This window comes from Hyposmocoma kahamanoa, unplaced genomic scaffold (genome assembly GCF_003589595.1).
Source record: "Hyposmocoma kahamanoa isolate Upper Pololo Valley unplaced genomic scaffold, ASM358959v1 65, whole genome shotgun sequence".
Taxonomy (NCBI): Eukaryota; Metazoa; Arthropoda; class Insecta; order Lepidoptera; family Cosmopterigidae; genus Hyposmocoma; species Hyposmocoma kahamanoa.
In genome coordinates this window covers 1,119,258-1,139,483 of record NW_020653853.1, presented here as the reverse complement: position 1 = coordinate 1,139,483, position 20,226 = coordinate 1,119,258, and the positions used below count along the sequence as shown (strand labels likewise).

General features: G+C 36.2%; 1 protein-coding gene across 3 annotated transcripts in view; it reads left to right on the top strand.

The window, feature by feature from the left end:
- Positions 1-20,226, top strand: part of LOC113231552 (stress-activated protein kinase JNK) — a 207,535-nt gene that overhangs the window by 78,804 nt on the left and 108,505 nt on the right. For all 3 annotated transcript variants that reach the window (XM_026465877.1, XM_026465875.1, XM_026465876.1), the window contains exon 2: positions 11,669-11,697. The gene's annotated coding sequence lies outside the window, so the exon portion shown is untranslated. The remainder of the gene's footprint in view (positions 1-11,668; positions 11,698-20,226) is intronic.

The window sequence follows — 20,226 nt, the reverse complement described above, 5'->3', positions numbered from 1 at the left end:
CATAAACACTTTTAATGTTTGTGTCAAACGAAAGAAATTAGAATAACTAATACTATCAATAACATACCTACATACCATTCCACCTATCTATCACTGGGATAGGATGAGATTATGGATATCCACTCGCTACGCTCCTAACATATCTTTCTAGCTTCTTTTACTTTTTAAATACTAAATCATATTCCTTTTAGTAAGAGGGAGTGACTGAATTTATGAAAGCGTGGCAAAATTCTCGTCCACAGGTGAAGTCAGAAAAGTTTGTTTGGGTAAAAAAAGGCGAGACGAGAGGGCCGGCAGGTAGACGTCCACTCACACGCTAAAATGACTTCCAATGCGGTCAAGAAGTAGACTAATGCTATGGAGTTTGATTTATTATTCTTTGTTCAACTGCTCAAAGTGCGGAAGGAAAATCTTAACATCGCGTTTCAGAATACACTTTAAAATTGGTCAACGCCATCTATTGGCATCGTGTCGAACTAAACCTTCGCTACAAGTAAATTTGTTTTTTGTAGTAATTATTCCTGTTGTAAATTTCAACATGAGAAAGTAATCTCGCAGTCTGCGAGACATTACAAAATAAAACGAATTTTTTGCCACTCAAATGAGGGCTCTTGTACCAAATTATGCATTTGAAGCTCCCGGCCCAGTGTAATAATCCCAGACACTTTTCTTTTCAGTATAATACAATTCCGCTTACACATTGCAAACAAAGGATCTTTATACACGGTTTTTTTATATTTTCGTTCATATTTTACTCAAAACGTGTTAAAGATTTTATCCTGCAAGCTGGTTGAGGGTTTGTGTAAATAACGAGATGTGTGCGTTTGTTTGTTTTCATTACGCTCGATTTGATAGTTTTAATTCATTGCCTCTATTTTTTCCTTATTGCATAATGTTGGATTTCATATTTTTTGCATTTGACATTGATCAAAAATTGTCTATGTTAGATCGTGACACTCGCAAATTCTTTTTTCCCATTGTATCTTCTATCCTTCTCAAACATACACATTTTGCTGCTGCCATCTTTTTCGTCGGCCTCTATAAACGGCTACAATAAAAAAACATCGTGATGAAACTTTTTTTCTAATACCATACCATAAAAAGTGAGGGGACGAACAAGTTTTGCGCCTGGTGGTAAGTGACACGCCTATCCATAACTGTTATAACAGTAGCAGTGCCACTCAGAGCTTTAAAATGCAGAGATCTTAGGGACGGTGCCACTGCGCCAGTCGCCCCGAGACATAAATTGGCGACCAGCACACTTATTCTTTCAAGCCTGAACGCAGTAATGGTCACATTATTGCTTGGGGGCAGAAATATATAAGCCTGCACGTCGAGGAAGGTTCACAACCCTTGGAATACGTGTGAAGTCCCCAACCTGCATTGGGTCATCGTGGCGGACTATAGAGGAGACTCATGCTCGGAATGGGGACGTATAAAATGGGTTGACGATGGTATACTGTCTGCCTTCCACGGGGGTAGGCAGAGACCATAAACTTCCACTCGCTATGTAAATGAAATATGTATTTTATTTATTCCTTAGCACGCGTGTTTCTTTGCATGAATAATCGATTTGTTCAAATTATTCTTTGAATAAATTCGCACAGGCCGCATATTGCAAAATATCATTTGGTGGTCCATTTTGAATGAGTTTGTTTATTGTTGACATGTTTGAAACTATTACATAGGGCGCACTATAAGTTTCCGGAACTGACCACTTCCATAAACAATATTTAAAAAGTAATTAGAACATTTGAAAATGGAACTCTTTGGCTGTAGAATACAGTTTGTCACTTGTTTTTACACTGTGGCATCATTTTAGAAATTGGTTGTCTACATCGCCATGGATTTAAGTAGTGAAAATTTTCGTAGTATGATTTTCTACGACTTTAAGTGTAATTTAACAGCTCAGTGGAACTACAAGAAGCACCATGAAAGACGACTATTTATAGCTGGTTTGCAGAATTCAAACGCGGTCGTGTGAATCTCAGTGACGAATGATCATGATGGTCGCCCGTCCACTGCTGTGAACAATAGAAACATCGATGCTGTGCGCTGTATGATCGACACAGACAGGCATGTGACATACCATGAGATTCGGGTATCTTTAGGCATAGGCGTGAGGCAAATACAATTAATACTATACAAACATTTGGGTGTGAAAAAGCTGTGCTCTCGGTGGATCCCACACAATTTGACTGGTACTCAAGAAGTCGGATCGCGTCACTTGGTGCAATGCCATGGTTACCAGATTCAACGAAGGGGCGTCAAATTTGGTGTGGGACATAGTAACAGGTGACGAAACATGGATTTATAGTTACGATCCCAAAACAAAGCAGCAGTCGAGCGTATGGGTCTTTCGAGATGAGCCGAAACCAACCAAAGTGGCGCACGTGCAAAGTCCCTCTAAGTGGATGATTCCTCTTTTTTTATAATAAAACTGGACACGTGGCTACTGTTGCTTTGGTGAATCGTTGTACCGTGAACAGTGATTAGTATACGACCTTTTGTTTGCCGGAAGTTATTGACAAATTCCGTAAAAGTAACCGTAAACGCCGTATTATCTTGCACCACAATAATGCCAGTTCTAACACGGCCAGACAGACAAATGATTTTTTGAATTCACCTCCAACCAACGTTGACCCTATGAACCATCCCGCGTATAGTCCCGACCTGGCACTTTCTGACTTTTATTTATTTCCAAAAATTAAGAACCAGTTACGCGGTCAACGATTTTCATTACCTGAAGAGGCTGTCGGAGAGTATGAAAAATATGTTTCAGAGATTATCATGGAGGAGTGGCATACATTTTTTTTAAATTGATTCATTCATATGAAAAAGTGCATTAATGCTAACGGAGAATATTTTGAGAAACAATAAATTCATTTCTGACCATTTATAGTATTTTTTTCTTATTCATTCCGGAAACTTATAGTGCGTCAAACGTATTAGGAAATACACCTGTAATGATAGCTGTAAGAAATTAATAATCATAATATGTAGCTTTAGTATGATTAGGTTGAACCTGTCATGATAGTTTATAAGGCTTAATTTACATTACGGCGGAACGGTAGCGTTAATGTAGTATTTCGTCGACGTTCGACGCGACACTGCGCCTACCTTCCCGCCACTTCCTGCGGATCCGCCAGGCATCCGGCAGGAGGTGAGAGGAGCGGCCGAAGAGCGAACATCGTTTATATGTTGCTCCAATGATAAAAATCCGTAACCGAGTTAAAAGCGAATTTTTGTAAAAAATAAAAATTATATATGATTAATTTATTAACATTTTAAACAAATTTTTACCTAAAAGGACAATTAAATTATGCACTAAAAACAAAAATCATTGGTTAACCTGGGGAATAAAAACATCGTGCAAAAATAAACGATATTTAAAATTACTTGCTAACAATTCAAAAAACCCTATTCTCCGCAAACGCTATAAGTTATGTGACCGAATTCTAAAACGGTCAGTAAATAAAGCTAAACGTTTATATTATACAATATTGTAAAAAGCGTCTGGAGGACAATTAGGGAAACTACTAACGAAACAGTTATAAAAAGTAAAGAAAACATAATGTTATCCATAAAAAACCGAAATATAAGCGCCCCCTGCAATTTGCAAATACATTCAATAATTTTTTCGCATCAGTGGGAGAAGGGGGGACGTCTAACTCAAGATGTAGGCGACCTATAGTTAATCAAACTGAGAACACCATGTACCGTACCCCCGTCTCACCACAAGAAATAAAAAATATAATCCGTAACCTAAAAAATAAACATAGCTATGGAATTGACGAAATACCCCCAAAATTGATCAAAATGTGTGCTGATGAACTAACTTTGCCTTACTACTGTAAACTGGAGCGTAGCAAGGGATGCGTCGCGAGAGGTACTTTATAGATATAAACTGGGTGAATCTTCAAAACTTGATATTTATTATACTTTTACATTTTCACTTACTGAGGTTACATTTTGAACTATCAAGATGTTCTATAATTTCTAATCTCCTATTTGAAAACACATTCTAAATATAAAACTATATTCACTCAGCCAGTAATTCTACTCATAGAGTAGAGCCTAGACTACATCCCTCTTCTTCACAACTGAAGGGGTGAACATCCCTGCTGGTGCCCTACCTATGGTAGGCAACTTACATAAGTGATCAGCCTTTACTATAGGCTAGCCACACACTGCTCGGAAGCTACTACCTTACCAACAAGTAAACCACCGAGGAGGCTATGGCTTTAGTCTGCCAAAAACCTATCTAAAAGGACAGACCATGATCACATCCTAATCAAACAATTCAAAATATAATTACTCGTTAGCTATCCTAGCTATTTAGGTAACCTGTCTAAATCCTAACTCTTTATTTCAGCTACCCTAGCTTGGCTGAATGATCCTAACAAATTTCTAAACATCACTACTAAAACTTCCTAAATGCATCACTAAACTATCTTCAACGTGCACGCTGCTACGACGACAACACAGGCTTGAGCATCCATCGGACGATCACTGGGTAACATCAATATTGATCTCACAGCTGCCTTAGTCCTCATGCTGCAGCTATCCACGTTCCATCAGCTTTTCTCATTTTCTTTAAACAAACCAGAACAAACACACATATAACCCTAACAACATTTCCTAACATACATATGGAATGAGGGTATACAGGATTCCTAATAATTAAATAAATATATTTTCCCCGAATGCAGACAGTTCTTGTTCATCTGCGAGGGTGAACACGAAGTATGCACACACACAGGACAATATATCTATCAAATTTAAAAGAAAACAAAAGTAAGTTATACCTATCCAATCCTACTAGTAAATCAATCTTTTCTTAAAGGAACTTTTCCGGACTAGTTAAAAGTAGCAATTATAAAACCTATACAGAAAAAAAGTACTAAATCGGACCCAAATAATTATAGACCAATAGCACTACTACCCACGTCGTCTAAGATATTTGAAAAGGCTATGTGCAATCGAATTTATTCTTACTGTGAAAAGTAAAAACTGTTCACAGATACACAAAATGGTTTTAGAAAAAACAGGTCTACTACTTTAGCCGTTTATCAATACACACCACAAGTATTAAATATTTTTAATAAGCGACAGTACGCGATCGGATTGTTATTAGATATGACGAAAGCTTATGATAAAGTACAATATAATGTTCTACTAAGCAAACTGTATGGTATAGGTATTAGGGGAGAAGCATACAAGTGGTTGCAATCTTATTTAAAACGAGTTCAGTATGTTGACATAGAATTTTTTGACTACAATACATGTACAATACTTAACGTTAGATCTGACCAGCGTTACTTGACAAGTTCAATATCGCGGGGCAGCGTGATTTGATGTTTACTTTTTCTAATCTACATAAATAACTTACCTAAATATATTTCTGAACACTTTGTCATGTTTGCCGACGATGTTTCACTTTTGACATCGACAACGTGAATGCAAAAATTTACTAAGTTTTCACTCACAAGTTTATGACCTCATAAACTGGATGTCTGACCATAACTTGGGTAGAAATTTAAATAAAACAAAGATTATGCAATTTCACCCACCGCAAAAAACTCCACTACACTTAGTATATGCGTATAATAACACGCCTGTAGAAACAGTACATAGCTTCACTTTGCTGGGTTTAAATATAGACACACATGTGAATTGGAAATGTCACATACAAAAAATTAAGAAAAAGTTATTTAGTTTCACGTACGCACTGAGGGAGATAAAGAAAACGACTGACCTAATGACTGCAATGGCCGCTTATTATGCTTACACTCATTCCCACCTAAGTTACGGAATTATCCTTTGGGGAAATAATGTGCACGCACGAGAAATATTTACAATCCAGAAAAGATGCATCCGTATTCTTGGTAATTTGAGCAGTACTGATATCTGCAGACCGCACTTTAAACAATTTAAAATTTAGACATTGTGTTCTATATATATTTTAGAAATTTGTTTGAACCACGCAATAGATTGCTTCTGCCATGATCTCAGCGACACATGCACAGCTCAAGTCCCCACTCCATGTCTGTGAGGATATTCAACGAGCTCCCGCCCATTATTAAAAACGAGGGACAGTATTCACTGTTTGTAAATAAATTAAAATTACATCTTATTAATAAATGCTGTTACAATTGAAATGAATACTTTGATGATAAATAAAAATAATAATATTATAATAAATTTAAATAATAAATAAATGTTAATTATATACTATAAAGTTATGCTATAGTAATCTAATTAAATTCAAACTTTCAAGTGACATAATTTTACTTATAATATGTCGTATTTCTTTCTTATCACATGACATATTTTTTTTATTTTATATTATTATTTGATAAATAACAATTTTAATTAATAATTGAAACCTCGGCCTACCTCTGCTCTTATTGTTATCCCTAATAAAGATTTCATATGTGTAGCATTATTGTAATTTTAAGACTTGTACCATATGAATGCAATAAATATATTGAGTATCGCCGATGGCAGCTCCGGAACTCTCGGGAATGCACGAGCGTTTTCTTGCATGCGCGTGAATTCCGCGCAAGACACGCGACGTAATTTTTGGCTCGTATTTACGTTACACAAATTGACCATAAAGTTCATTGCGCTATCTACAACTTCGCTACAAAAATTCGCATCCATTCCGTTCCGCCGCAAAATAAATTGAACCTAAGTGTTTTTTTAAAAATAAATAAGTCCTTGTAATTGATTTCGCCCGTTTTCAAACACGTTGTATGAAAATTCCGTAACTTAAATCGGAGCAGGTGAAGTGAATCAGGAATTTCTGTCTAGACTTTTCTGCCCGTCTCAGGTAAATACCAAGACAACCGTATACACCCACGCGACAAGTAGCCGACTTTGATCGTCTTTTGTTGTCTGGCTTATTTATTACACATATATCTTTTGAACATTATGTTGTCTATTATTGTTATATTTATAATAGGTAGATATATATTAATAAAATGTCGAGAGCGGTGGGATTTGGGAAAACGTTTGGTTTTCAATAATAAGTTATTTTAAATAAGTCGCAATGGAGCTCCTTTTGAATAAGTTCATCCAGGGAAGTACTGTTTTACTTACCTGAGCTATTTTTGTCGCCAAGCAGTAATGCGAGCATACTGCGTTCCAGTTTTGAAAGGTAAAGGTGTCTCAGAGTAGCCCGGGAATCGAACCCGTGAGTGTAAGTGAACTTGTGAATTATGAATTCTTTTCGTGGTTTATTCTCAGACTTGACTCACGACTGTGCGACCCTTTCTGAAACCTAATTACAGAACCTGAAATAAATATGAAGCTCTCTTTGTTTTATACTGTAAGATATAACCACATAACCTCTCAGTCGCAACTGACACCTCGTTTTCCGCCCAGTCGCGTCTTGACAGCCCATCACAAGTAATAATATACCGGAATCTTCACTAAATAACGTGCAAAATATCTTAACCAGTTAATTTTGGAACTGCCTAATTGTTCAAAGCTAGTTTGTTTAATTAGTTATAAGTGCAGTTGTACGTTCCTTTTGATATTAAAATTTGTTATTTTCAAGTGGTCCAATAATTATAGTGTTAGTTTCAGTGGATCTTAGGAAGTAAGCTGTCATGGAAGTGAATAAAGTTTTTATCAATTTTTTTTATGATAGTAAGTGGTGGGACGAACAAGTCGTGCCCCTGATGGCAAGCGACACGCCTGTCCATAACAGTTGCAGTGCCACTCAGAGCTTTAATACGCAAATATCTGAGGTGCACTGTCTCTGCGCCCATCGCTCTGAGACTTTAGTTGAAAAGTCCTATGTGCCTGTAATTTCACCAGCACCCTTATTCTTCAAAACCGGAACACAGTAATGCTGACATTACTGCTTGGCGACAGAAATAGGTAAGGTGGCAGTACTTCCCTGGACTGATTGGAACTGGATTTATCTGTCTTTCTAGTTTTAGAAATGTTTAAATGTTTAGTGTTGACTATTTAACTACTCTTTCTTTCTCTCTGTCATTCCCTTTTTTCCCCGCCTTCTGGTTACTTGTATTATAAATAAACTGTAAATTGCATATTCGCTTTCCAAACACACATTGCGCAAAAAGAAACCTAGACTTGTTTTTAATTATAGTAACGTGGTATTGATAGGCCTAGTGGCTATAATCCAACAAAGTACAACAGCTAATCCGGGAATCGACCCTGGGACGTAGTGGCGAAGCGTAAGCTCGTATGGAGCAAGCGAGTCCAGTGACTTATATGTGCAACTAAGGATATATAGCGATGTTGCGAAATTAAAAAGACGATGCGAGCACGAGTAATGGCTTATTATGAAGAACTTAGTTTATACAATTTATAAACACACTGTACGGTTTCAAACCATGTAATTCACTGTACTGTGAGCAGTTTTAGTAGCAGTAGAGGTCCTTGTGAAAGAGTTCGTCCAGGGAAGTACTGCCGCTTTACCTATTTCTGCCGCCAAGCAGTAATGTCAGCATTAATGTGTTCCGGTTTTGAAGGGTAAGGGTGCTGGTGAAATTCCAGGGACATGGAACTGACAATGGCGTAGGGTGTAGTGGTAGTGCCCTTCAGATCTTTGCAATTTAAAGTTCTGAGTGGTACTGTAACTGTTATGGACAATAGCTTACCATCAGGCGCACGAGTTATTCGTTCCGTCGCTTGATGTTATAATGATAATCTCAGTACAGAGTACTGAAAAAACCGACCTCAAAAATACGTAGAATTGCCAAGTTTTATTGAAATCGGTTACCGGAAAGTGCGCAAATCCAGATTCAACCCTCTAGTTCGCCGCTATACAGGACTTGACACAGGAGGTAATAAAAATCGGTTCTCACTACTCAAAGTATATTGAGAGAGAAAAACCCCCTTGAATTGGAGAATAGCAAAATCAACTATTAAAATAATTGCTCCTTATAATAAAATTTACGCGCTATTTATAAAAATGAATCTTCATGCGTGAACAGCCACCCTCAGGGGTGGATGATTTTCTTCAGAATTAAATGGGACCACTATGGAGGTGAAGAAGGTACCTCTTTCCAACAAAAAAAGATTCATCAAAACCGGTTCACAAATATCAGAGTTATCGCGTAACATACATACAAAAAACAACATATAGTCGAATTGAGAACATCCTCCTTTTTATTGAAGTCGGCTAAAAAAAGAGCAACAGCGCATCGGAATCCACTCGAAAGCACAATCGAAAACACCTAAAACAATTTCCATCAGTTCATCCTAAATTATTATATAAATATTTCAACGAGTAATTGTATAGAAAATTAGTTTTTACCTGTTTTACTCTTTTATCCTATTTTACCTCTTTCCTAACACATAGACGCAAGCACGTCCATGCACAATCACCCCTTATTTCAACAACAATACGTATTATTATTATTATTAAATTAAAACTCTTCAATTTCGCTCACAATATGTCGTGTAAGTTCACCGCATATTGTGATCACTGGTGTGAGCTAACACGTGATACGCGAGTAGTTTCTCATTCCTTCTAAAGTATCTTCCAATTAATTCAAAGGTTCTTCAACCTTTTCTGGAAGCTAATTTCATCGTCTCGACGAACTCATATTAACCTAGACCGGTGTCATTCACCTCATACCGAGTGATTCGTAGCAGACTACGACGCGTAGCGCTTAGCTTACTACATCGTTTTAACTTAGCTACGATTCATATTTGCGTCTGCTACGTGACTGCATACGTTGTTGCCTATTAGTAATGCACATATTTTCCATACAATTGTTCTGAAAATTAATTGGAGTCTTAAATACAGTATTTTTTAATACAGTTGCTCAAAACGTGGTATTTTTCGTACTACAAATCGTGCCGAAAGTTGGATTTTTCGCACTAGTGCTTTTTACTTTCCATTTTTTTTTTAATTTACTGTTGTTTCAAGTCTTAAACATAGAACTAAACAGGTTGTATATTTATGTGCTTTGTGACGGAAGTCATTCGTCATTAAAACTTATATTTACTTACAAACATCTTGTTTGTTTGAATTGCATAGGTGTTTTATAAAACAACGGGTTATATTTAAAAATACCAAAATATTTTCCATAAAGATGGCTGATTGAGTATTAACAAAGACCGGAGGTGAGTATTACGCGAGACTGCTGCGCGCCACGCCACTAAAATTCTTACTACTAAACTAAACTAACTAACTTTCACACACTAAACTTTTTTCGCAAATGTGTCAAAAAAACGTCGTTTGATACCTTAGACTATGGAAACTAAAGGACATGTTACGTTGACATATATAAATCAGACGTTATATGTATATGATGCATTTCGACGTCGAAAACATAAACATATTATTGTCTTTGTTTAACTATTACGTGCCGTCTTAAGCCAAAAGAGATAGCATTACATTGGTCTGTGTCAAACACGGGAATCGAAAATTCGTAACGTCATTTTAAATGCCAACCGTGGCCATTTCAAGTACATGAAATACATGATACCGTTGTCAAAGGGAAGTACATCAAATGTCAAAACAAATGTTTTTCCAAATGTATTATTGAATTATTCACATGTATTATAATTAAATTGTGAGAATAATTATTATTAATAAAAATGCGACGCTGCAGCATTAAAGGATGCGGCTTTAGAAAAACTGCAAATCAATCGAATGTTACATTGCACAGGCATGTGTTATTTTTTTGTCTATAAATCACACAATAGCCCGAATATTTTATGTAATTAGACTTATTTAAGTAGTTTATTTATAAATCTTGCCAAATTTTGCTTTTGTTACTTTAGATTGCCTGTTTGTTTGTATATTTTGATGATTGTTGTTAACGATTATTTTGAGATAGTGTTGATCTTGTAAGCATACATATTATCGATATTCTGTTATTAAAACAATTCACTATGAGGTTTTTATTGTTTTATTATTATTATTTCAAGTTTTCCTACAAATGAAAAAAGGAAGAAAGAATGGTTGGAAATCATAGTAAAATAAGTATAGGTAGGGCAATGTTGAGTGTGTGCGTTAAAAAAATAGATAAGAATGCGCATGCCGCCAACAAACTGCACAGCAGTTTGGTGACTTTTACTAAATAATTTACCAGTAGTAATCATTAAAATTAATTTAAAGAGATTAAAAATGTGTGTTGACATCTATAGTAATATACCACTCGAGATTAAATTATTAGACATGTGTTTATTTAGGCATACTGTGGTAACAGTAAACTAAAGAAACGAAAAAAAAAACAGTTTCAACATTCAAGCCATACATTTGCATGTCAATAGTGACTTATCGATAGATTATGGTACAACACTAAAGAAATCCGCCATTTGTAACTTTCAAATTTTGGTTATATGCACGTTGATTCTGTAGTTAGGGCAGCTCCTTTCTTTTATTTTTTTTCCATCCTCTAAGTTTGATACACGTGCGGATTTGTCATTATCGTTTGTCTCGAGTCTTGACAAGAAGTCATGTCTAACTTTCCGCACTTGTATCAAAAATAACTATGAAGGGTAAATGCATATTTAACACGCACGTGTTTTTTGCAATACCTGCATGACATGATTAACTTTAAAACACGCGGTGTTAATTAGTGCGGAAAAAGAAGTTTGTTTAGCTTTATATTTTGGCATGGGCGTCATAAGCTGTAGACATATTATTTATTTGCTGTTTTGTTGTTTGTTTCAGATTTCTCAGCGAAATTTTGAAGAAAATCGGTAAGTCATCTTAAAAAAATTACTTACAAAATTGGTATTGGTTTCTTGGATTTCCATTATTGGTTGCTGCAATTGAGTAGCCCCTTTAGGTTGTCTAAGAGGAGCGCTTAGATCACTTTCACTTTTTAGAAACTTCGATCATTTGACACTTTTCCAAGCCTTTGTAAGGATCGTGTCACCTTACAAAGTAAACTCAAATTCTCAAGATTTGTAAAGCTCAAAGTTCTCTGAAGTTTTAAAATTTAAATTCTTTTTATAAATTATTTTTGGCTCTTTATATACTTTATGTTATTTTATATTGTTACTATTTTGCATACTGTGATATTTCTTAAGTGTCTAAATACTTTACTTATTGATAAGTGGTTTCTTTGTAGAATGGCCCAAATAAATAAATATTCTGCAGGCTATGAAAGTAATCATAATTAATAAAAATAATTCGAAAAGTATGACAAAGCGTCAACGCTAAAACTATTTAATTTTCTTCCTTAAACAGTTGTGACCGTAATCGACAGACGCAGATGCAAGTAATCTTATAAAGCTTATGTTTCATATTTCATCATATTATATCCGTTTATTTTTTCAACGGTTCTTTTTCTCTAATTAAAATTCCCTGAGTCCTTTATGATCTACAAGTTATAAAGGACTTATAAGAATGCATTTTGAATCATTATAATTCGCCTTGCGGCGTTGAAAGATTTTATAATTACATATTATTCTTTATATTATAATGTATGTTTAGTCGAACCTTCCGATTTCTTCCTGGTGGAAAGTGTCACGAATAGTTTGAATGAAGAATACGACTGCACATCAACGTGTTAATAAATGACCATATTTAGGAGCTCTTTTTAACCGACTTTAAAAAATGAGTTTTTCAATTTTGCTGTATGTTTTTGTGTGTATATTACGCGATGACTCTATTGTTTGTGATTTCGATGATTATTTTTTTTATTAGAGCGAGGGTAAATTTGAAGAGTATATTCCACTTCTAAGGGTGGCACACTAGGGGATAAATCTGGTTTCGTGCACTTCCGGTAACCGATTTCAATGAAATTTGGCAAATACATGTAATTCCGCAAACTTTAGAAATAGATTTTTTTTAATAAAAAAGTTATGCTTTTGATACTTTACGTAGGATCCGTTATAACCGTGACTGAGTACTTAACCTCGCTGATCACGCCACTGGTACCCGTCTGGCTGAACTGTGCATGGGGCATGTTTCGCATCGTGGTGTAAAGATTTGCCTATAAACGTAAAGATACTCGTCGATTGTTTCCCAGGGGGCCCCAGACGTACTGGGAATACATTGTATGGGGGATCCTTTCATGTACCCCATTATACACTTTCAATCAGTCACAAAAAACAAATAATATAATAATAATAATAAATTGAATCACTCTAGTTGGAAAAAAAAATCAATTCGTATTCTGCTTACGAAAACTTTTTGAAAAGGTTTTGCGAATCAATATGCGTTTACAAGTTAAACAACTATATGTCATTACTTCACAGTCTACATGATGCTAATGATTTCATCACCATTCCCCCGCGGATCATGATTGATGATGATCGAGCGCAATGCATTTGCACATGGGTGCACCGACTAAGCTACCGCGTCTCTCGCTTCGTCTTATGCTAATGTTTTTTTTAATTTATAATTTGGCTGCTGAATAAATAACTTCTGAATTTAATTCATAATAACGATTGTTTATATAGATGTCAACAATTCACATTCGAAAATATCTTTATTTTAGAAATCGTCATTTTGATTAAGCACTCATACTCGTTCGCGAGGCAGATTCTCCTGAGTATAAGACTCTAGGTGCTAGCTCTTTGTAAATATATTTATTTACATTTACCTACCTACTCTGTAGTGTGAAGCAACGGACCCTTTATCATCTCCATCTCTCTTTTTACGCGTTCCTAGGAAACGTCCTTACTTCTCCTCATTACTGAGTGTTCCGACAATCGCGTTGCGTATTTGTCGAGCCATTCGTGATTTTATATTATAAAATGCGTAACGTGTTCGGGAAGACTAAACCCCTACACGATCGAAGTCGAATATATGTAACTTTCAATTTTGAATTGAGGCGCCAAAAATGTGCACGGCCAGGAGAGAGGGCGCTTCTATTGCCAAGATCGCATAACAAAGGAATAGACTGTCGAAGAATAACAGATCTGTCTCTCAATGTCAACAGATCAAAAATATTAAATGCGAATAAATATGTTTAAAAAGTGAAATTGATGAAATAATACTTAATTACAATTAAAATGAAGTGAATACCGAAGTTCAGAGAAATTATCAGCGTGGTGGAATATAACGAAGTCTGAAAATCAGGCGTGAAAATATGAAGAAGAAAAGTGGGAGGTATAGCTTACAAAAGGAAATTAATATTATATAATATTTTAAGCACTAATATTATATTAAATATTAGATAGAACACTTTCAGGAATCAGGAAAAGTAAGGACGTTTCCTAGGAACGCGTCAAGAGAGAGATGGAGATGATAAGGGGTCCGTAGTTTTACACTACAACTTCGCGTGCCCAATGTAATATAAAAATGTTTAGGTTGCTGCTCTTCAGAACGCGCCTGGCCGTTATCGTAGATCAGAATCATCAGTCGAAAACGCGAAAAATCCCTAATTGTGCCATTGGAAACTACACAAACACCACAGCTGTGAGTAGATGAATAAACAGGGACATTTCCTTCCACAGTTACGTCATTTTGTAATCAGAATATGCCTATATATTTTAAAATCAATTATTTTGGTTTGCATTTGAGAAAACATATGCGCCAACTAGTACCGCATGATTCGTAGTAGATTGCAGCTTTTACTTGGTGCGGTATGACCATGGATATCGAACGCGCGTTGCTTTCGAATAATGCATTCGTGGTGACCATTCATTATGGTTTTCGTCAAATTTTGCGATTAGTAATATTCTCTTTATGCAACACGGTTCGGGATTCTATTTGATTTAGGAAACAAACGGATGATAATTTTTATTACCTTAAAAAATAAAAAAAATATATTATAACGTTTTGATGTTGTTTTTTTAGTTTTCCACGTAACACAAATTTAAAAGAAAAATGGGTTGAGGCACAGCAGTAACATTTTCAGTTGTCTTGCCATATATCAATTTGATCAATCGCCAACAAAAAACCACGCAGTGAATTTAATTACGGCCGTCTCAAGTTAATTTGACGTGCGTTTTCATTATTAAAGTAAGCATTTGAAATCTTCTTTAACGAAATCACAATTATACAATAAACTCATTTTTTTTTTCAAGAATAATCATTTTAATATACGGTAACTGTTGAAGCCGTTTAAAAATTTAACAGCAAATCGTTTATTTTGGTATTATTTTACTGTTTTCATATTTCGCGGCTTCTTGTATTCTTGAAAAATCATTACTCTAAATGCGTGCTGCGCCTGCGTTTTCGATTCAATCGCTTTAGCGTCCAAGGAGGTTTCCCATCACTAAAGAGCGCTTGTGACGTCGTATGAGGTAAAAAATGTGGCGCGCTTGGTTTTCATGCGGATTGCCGCACTTGCGGGGTCTGTTTAGATATATGTCAGTGCATTTATCATTTACGATGTATATTATAAAACAATCTGAAATAGCTGAACGGATCTTTACTGCGAGTTTCTGTCGTTCAAATACGCTGGAGCTGTATAAAGTGTTTTGTTCGACTACAGTTTTGAATATCCTAAATGACAAATTTTGAATATCAATTGGAATTTTATTATAGAAGCGTGTGTATATATATATATATACACATACGTATTGCCCTTTGAAAGAATTTGGGATTTTATAAAAACGGTTGTCAAGAGCAGTCACTTTATTTTTATTCCTCATATTAATGTTATGTCTAATCCTTTCCTCATATTAATTCATATTAATCCTTTCCTCAATTCCTCATATTAATCTTATGATATCAAGTGACGGAACAAAGACAAAAGGAAACACATACAGTGGTAGTACATCCCTGGATGAACTCTTTCACAAGGAGATCTACTGCTACTAAATTGCTATTCTTCTTAAATTAATATATAAATGTACTCTAGAAGTGTATATTTCTTTAAACTTATCTCTTATGATATTACGTTGACTGGACTGGTCTTTACTACATACATCAAAGTCTAACATACAAGTATACTCTGGCGCACATTCCATAAGCAAAACGCTATCGCTTTACACAAGTGAGGCCACACCAACATCATACGATCAATAACGTCGGCGCCTGCACATCGTACGATGAGTGACGTCGGTGCCGTGCCGCACATCGCTCGTTTCCCTTGTAAGTGCACCTCATCGCTTCAAACCCAGCACTGCGCGTCGAGCACCGAGCACTCTGCTTGCTTCTCGCTTTGGAAACAGACGTAATTTCTAATTCTTATACTGCTTTGTATTTTTTCGCTGTTCTTGTAATTTTTAATTTCTTTAAGTAAAATTCATTTGCATTCTTTTCAATAATATTATTCATTAGCTTCCGCGTATCTCTTCCTTCCTTTCGCTTTCTTGTCATAGTTTCAAGTGTACCTAGTTCGGGTTCGAGTCCCCAATTAACAAATAGGAGAAACGAACACGCTCCTACAATACATTCTAAATTTTCACTTGTTGATAAACTACATCAGTTTATGTAGACTAAACAAACCACATAATATCTTATTTCATTTGCATGAACTTCCACTTGAAATCGTCCGCTACTACGAGTAATACACATTCAAATTTCTTTAAGAACAGTCTTCTAGTAAGGGACTCTAGGAGTAGCTCTTGTAAATAATTCTTCAAAATAATATTAAAAACAAATCCGAAAGAGCTAAACAGTTTTTTCCCCATTGATTCTGTAATCCAAGTACGCTCAAACTGCGTAATAACCTTTGTATTAAGTTTTTGTTTCATGATAGTCTGAAACTTGGTAAATGGTAAAGTTTAAATGTCCTCAGAGATCTTATTATAGAAGCGCACGCATTGTCCCTTAAATGAATTTGTAACTTCGTGAAGTCGACTCGAGTCAAGAACAGTGAATGAAAAGTACGGTCTTTTTGGCGTTCAGTAAAGTACCTGTATGATACATTCGGCTATTTGACCTTTAGCCTGACCCTCGGGTTACTCCTACACATCAAACAAATATAGCTATTACACATTGACATTATTGTCATTCTAATAATATCTAGCATCATCAAACCATTATACGTGACATTATACGTACCACAACTCGGCACGGGCATAAGTAGAGTTTGAGGCCATAATCTGCCTCTCTCGCGTTGCAGCTTGTTAGCAAGAGGGATTGTATTCTATACCTAATAATTTAAAACTTAGGAAAAAGAAAATAGCAGTATACCTCCTTGTGAAATAGTTCATCTGGAGAAATATCGCCACCATATTTATATCTGCGGCCAATCAGTAATGTGAGCTACTACTACCGAACCGAACCGAACCGAACTACCGAATGGTAGTGCATTCCGGTACAGATTACTTAATATTTATTTACAAAATCACAAATAGCTACGCTATAATGGCCTACTCAATCTGAATAATGACACCAGGCACTACGACGAAAAACGAACCAGAGCACGCGCTTAGAGAGGTGAAAATAACCTTGCCCGCCGTGTGCAGTTGTGCGAAACCGAATGGTCATAAATGAAAGATTTGTATGAGAGCTTGCGCCGACGTCGGCGCACTCAGCGGTAGGCACTTATCGCATAAACTTGAGCGAGTGACTGAGCCCTGATTCCAATTGAACGGTAAGAGCGTTGATGAACCTATAGGCACAGAGGACTTCTCAACGGTGTCTCAAGGTGACACACGCGGTGGCAGTACCCCTTAGATCTTGGCTATTTAAAGCTTTGAATGGCACTGCAATTGTTACGGAGAGGCATGTCGATCACCACCAGATATACGATTTGTTCGTACTGTTACTTAATATTTAACATGAATTTTATTATAAAAGCGTGGATATCTAATCTTTGACCTCCATCAGAAAGGATTAATTACTTGCAACTTAGTACGGGATATTGCTGCCCTTCGTCTATCCTAAGTCGTGTTCTGCTGCATTCAAATGCAAAGCAAAACTATACATACCAAGCAAAGACATACAGAGTACTGGGAGTAAAAATATACTCGCTGTTCTTGACAGTTGTGTTCTCAAATTTAAGGGGCAATGTATACGCTTCCTTAATAAGATTTCCCTTTTCTTATCAAAGTTCGCCATTTACGAGATTTGAAACTGTCATGAAACAAAAAACTTTAGATAAAGGGTTTTCTGATTAGTTCAAAAACAAAAATCCATGGGAGTTATACCGGTGTAGGAATGAGTGAGTCGTTGGTTTTTAGATTACTGTGTTGTGATTGGTAAACTTATTGCCTGACTGTCGGAAGAGGATTGGACATTGTATGGTGATTACTACAAGAATGATCCGTTTAGAGCTTTTGTTTTTATGTATTCAATTTAAGATATAAGTGTGGGCAAATGTCTATAAGCAAAGTGCAATCACTAGAGTTTTACACTCTAGACTTGTTTGTTCTCCTCAGGGAATTTAGGATTTCTAGGACAAATGAGGAGCGGTCTTTAAACAATTCGATTTCATGTGTTATTTGTTTACCAATAAAATGAAGATATATTGAATTCAGATTTGATGCAAAGACTCTTCAATTGAATAATTGACAGGCATAGAGGGGGTTCTAAGGCGTTTTGATGCCGGCACGGCAATTTCAGTTAAACCGTTTCAATAAAAATTAACGGGCTTTTATTGAAACGGCTACAAATGTTATTTAAAAGGGTGCAAAGTGCCATGTTACCATGTCAGGAAACTCCTAAAAACGAATCGATAGTACCAACGTTTCTCTCACATAATAAAAATTCAGTCCACCATTCGAGGGAATAATCTCAACATCGCGATGCAGAATTTAGATATAACGGGTCACTGCCATCTAGCGGTTTTTTAAGGAACTATGTGATAAGCAGAGTTGTTTAGAGAAGTCTATTGTATAAAATAGGTTTGTTACACGTATATGTTTTATTTTATCTTCAATTCAGACACCAGAGTCCATAAATTGGTTGTATATACGTTTTCTTCAAGACTTTTGTCGAAAGGGCCACTTTGCCAAAACGTCAATTGCCATTACGTGTTCTTACCCCATTACGGATTGACATAAGCTGTAACCTCGTAGAATGTTAGCCACTATTTCACTAACACACTGTATATGTCGGTTTGTGTAAAGTATGTTAAGTTACTGTACCGACAATTGCTATAAATTGCAGACCGTAGATTGCTGTGGCAAACCTCGCGCCTCTGTGAAAATCATTTGAATTGTGAAGCTGCCTTCTACTTCCGCGTGTCTATTTACAAAGAGCAACCCCTAAAGTTTCTGTCTCATTCTTCTGAGAGGAATCTGCCTTGTATATGATTTTATAACGTTTAATCACTTTGACGATTTCAAATCTAATTTGCTTACATATGAAATAAAGTCATATTTGAATTTACATCTTTACATCTAGTACGCACCATGTGTCATCTCGCGGACGGGGGTTTGCTGTCTGCATTTTGATAGCTTTAATAGCTCCATCAGTTATAAATATTACTCATAGAATCTTGTGACCCCTTGTTATGTCTATTGTTTTAGAACTCGCCTCGTGATCACACCCCTGTCTGATTCATGCCCTCTAAACATCTTCAATACCTCATTTTCATAAGCGTGTGATTTGAACGTAGGTGGCCCCGGCCTAAGTTATTTTTAATTGAACATTCTGTTTATTGTAATTTCCATTGTCAATGTTGTGAATTTTAAGGGCAATGTGTATTTGTTTTACTTCTTAACGATCATTTGGTTGTACTAGTGTTACATGCAAGGAAATTTCAATAATATTAATAATAGTAGTATATGTGCCAGACCACCACACCAATGGCCTGGTCTCAAACTATTGAGTTCCGTGTACTATGAGTACCAGAGCAACGGAATTCACTCTGGGGCACATCCCAGAACACCCACATACACACAATTGCAGAGTGGACATCCTGAAATCGGTTGATACTTCACAATGTTTGAAGACCCGCTTATTCAACCAATGTGTCTTGCTCACTGTGACTTACGATGCAGAAACGTGGGCGCTCGCACAGAAGGCTGTTTATACAATGAGAGTTGCACAAAGAGCCATGGAGCAAGTCATGCTCGGCATCAAACTTATAGATCAAGTCCCGAATTCTGAAATCCGAACACGAACTGAAGTCCAGGACATAAGAGATCGGATAACGAATTTATATTGGGGTTTGGTAGGACATATTGCGTGCTGTGGTGAAGACAGATGGAGTAAGGCGATAACCGAATGGTGGCCAAAAATGGTTATCGAAACGTTGGTCGTCTCTCGTCCTGTAGAGAGATGGGTGGGTGAAGCCGGGCTGTGGATGATGATATCCTTCGTCCATGATACGACAATGTCAATATTTTTATATTCATCGCTGAGTTTTTATACGACATTTTTTTTATGTCAGTTATGCTCCCTGGCAGTTACACCACTTGTAGACAACATTT